The 2,413-nt window shown below is 40.0% G+C and overlaps 1 non-coding gene across 1 annotated transcript; it reads right to left on the bottom strand.

Moving 5' to 3' along the window:
* Positions 1 to 2,000: 2,000 nt before the first annotated feature.
* Positions 2,001 to 2,107, bottom strand: LOC120268429. Its single transcript, XR_005538942.1, has one exon. It is a non-coding gene; the product is annotated as a small nucleolar RNA R71 (small nucleolar RNA).
* Between the last annotated feature and the right edge of the window lie 306 nt (positions 2,108 to 2,413).

Here is a 2,413-nt window from a genome sequence, read left to right as displayed (position 1 = left end):
GTACTATAGCAATTTATTGTAGCAAATCACTGTAGCAATTGGCATGTCTGGAATTTCCAAATGTGCGTGTGAAATCCCAATTCCATCTCTTTAAATACTGCTTCGAGAGTTTATTTTGAGGATCTTTTGCCTATCTTTTGGAGAGAACACTACTAGTGTTTCGATAGGTTTTCCGTGGATTTTGGAGCATTTCTATGGTATTCGACATCGATTTTCTTTGGAGAAGAGTTATTGGGGGAGCTTCTGATGGCTTTGATTCGGCGAGGTGTGCCCTAGGCTTGACAAAGGAAACCTTGGAAAGGAAGAAGCGGCTCCTCAAGACCATCACCATAGAAAGCAAGGAGGTTATCTTTATTGAGTTTTGTATGCACTTTTGATTATATCTTTGATTTTTTATTGCTCCATGGAGAGCTAAACCCCTAGTGGGTACTTGGACTTGTAAACCCTAGGATGATTTTGTTTCATTGACTTCTATTATATTTCTTTAATTGATATTTTAATTAAATTTTAATCTTGTGTGCTTGTTGTTATGATTTTCCCTTAGAGTGACATTAGGGTTGATAATCCATCTAGCTAACCTCTTGAATGAGTGACACTTCATTGGGTTAGACTTAACAAGGTTGAAGAGGGTTGAGAGGGTGAGTCGAGAGGTAGCGGAACGTCCCCTTTTCCCTTACGAGGTGATTTATCCTACCTCCATGTTTCAAGAGTTCTTTGCGGTCATAATAGAGTGAAGAGCTAAGAGACCTACTCCACTGGGGCTTAGTTGTGCGAGCAACAGAGTGAAGTGTTAAGAAATCCTTAGTGTTGGGGGCTTAATTGCAATTAGGGATCTTTTTGCTGGACCAAAAGGGGTTAGATCTAAATTAAGGGAATAGAGTTTATCACTTGGAGTCTCTAGAACCTCAGCAGGTCCTATATAGTGTGAGGTCTTTGAGAGTATCCCTTTCGCTAGGGCATAGTGTGAGAGGGCTAGTCAAGGTTGACCTTAGGTTTGGGACCATGTGTCTTTATACCTCCACGACTCATTAAACGTCAATTCGGAGGGATAATATTAGTCTTGCACTTGAAACAATAGTCCTCAGGTGAGCATTGTCTAGGTGCGCCATTTCACCATTGGTTATTTTCTCTGATTACTCTTGTTTGCTCTCTGTTCCTTCACTTTTATTTCATTGTTATTAATCATTTGAATCACAATCATAAATCAAGTTTTACTTTAGCTAAATAGCAATACTGCTTGTTTCTAAGCATATATTCCCTGTGGATTCAACTACCCACCTGTTGGGTACTTTATTACTTTCACAACCCGTGTACTTGCGGTACACACTCAATGGGTGTGTCATGTTTTTGGAGCCATTGCCGGGGAATAAGTGTTTGAGAAGCACTTATACTTTACTATTTTAGCTATTCATCACTTGTTTTATTTCACACTTTCTTATTCTTCCATCGTTCTGATTTATGTTTCTTTCTTTGATTGTAGCTTCAGGTTATGACCCGAGGCAACCCTTCAACATCAGTTGAAGGTGATCCAGAAATTGAAAAAATGATTCATATACGTGGAAAAATACCTGTACAAGTGCAGTTTAATCAAGCAGAAATAGAAGTAGAAGGGTCTAACAATATGGCTGAACAACATAAACAACAGAGGACACTCTCAGATTATGCAAGATCTATAGCTCTTGGCACATAGTCCAGTATTTTGAGGCCACCGATCACAGCTTATAGTTTGAGCTCAAGCTAGGCTTCATCCAAATGTTTCAGCACTGAGCATAGTTTAATGGCTTGGCCAATGAAGATCCAAACAACCACATCGAGAATTTTCTGGAAGTGTGTGACATGCTCAAGATCAATGGAATCACGGATGATACCATCAAATTGAGGGCCTTCCATAAGGGAGAGTGAAGCAGTGGTTATATTCATTGCCTCGAGCATTGATTACTACTTGGGAGGAGATGGTGGAAGCTTTCCTAGTTCGATACTTCCCTCCTGGAAAATCTATGATACTCAGGAATAAAATATATTCTTTTGTGCAAGTGTAATTGGAGTCTCTTTTTGAGACATGGGATAGATTCAAGGATCTCCTGCGGACCTATCCTTAGCATGGGTTCCTCGAGTGGATGATTATCCATACTTTCTACAATGGTTTGAACCCAAGCATGAAGTAATTACTTGATGCTAAAGTAGGAGGTACTTTAGGCAGTAAAACCTTAGAGGAAGCCTGACATTTCATTAAAGAAATGGCTATGAACAGTTATCTGTGGAACACTGAAACAAGAAGAAGGTAGCTGAACTTCATGAGATCGATGCATCACATCATTAGTAGCCTAAGTGGAGTCTTTGAGCAAGACGTTAGACACTCTAACTTCTCCTAGAGTGGCACTAGTGATGAGTTGCAGTGGGTGTGGTGGTGGAC

The sequence above is a fragment of the Dioscorea cayenensis genome, chromosome 1 (genome assembly GCF_009730915.1).
Source record: "Dioscorea cayenensis subsp. rotundata cultivar TDr96_F1 chromosome 1, TDr96_F1_v2_PseudoChromosome.rev07_lg8_w22 25.fasta, whole genome shotgun sequence".
Classification (NCBI taxonomy): domain Eukaryota; kingdom Viridiplantae; phylum Streptophyta; class Magnoliopsida; order Dioscoreales; family Dioscoreaceae; genus Dioscorea; species Dioscorea cayenensis.
This window is presented reverse-complemented; position numbering and strand designations above follow the sequence as displayed.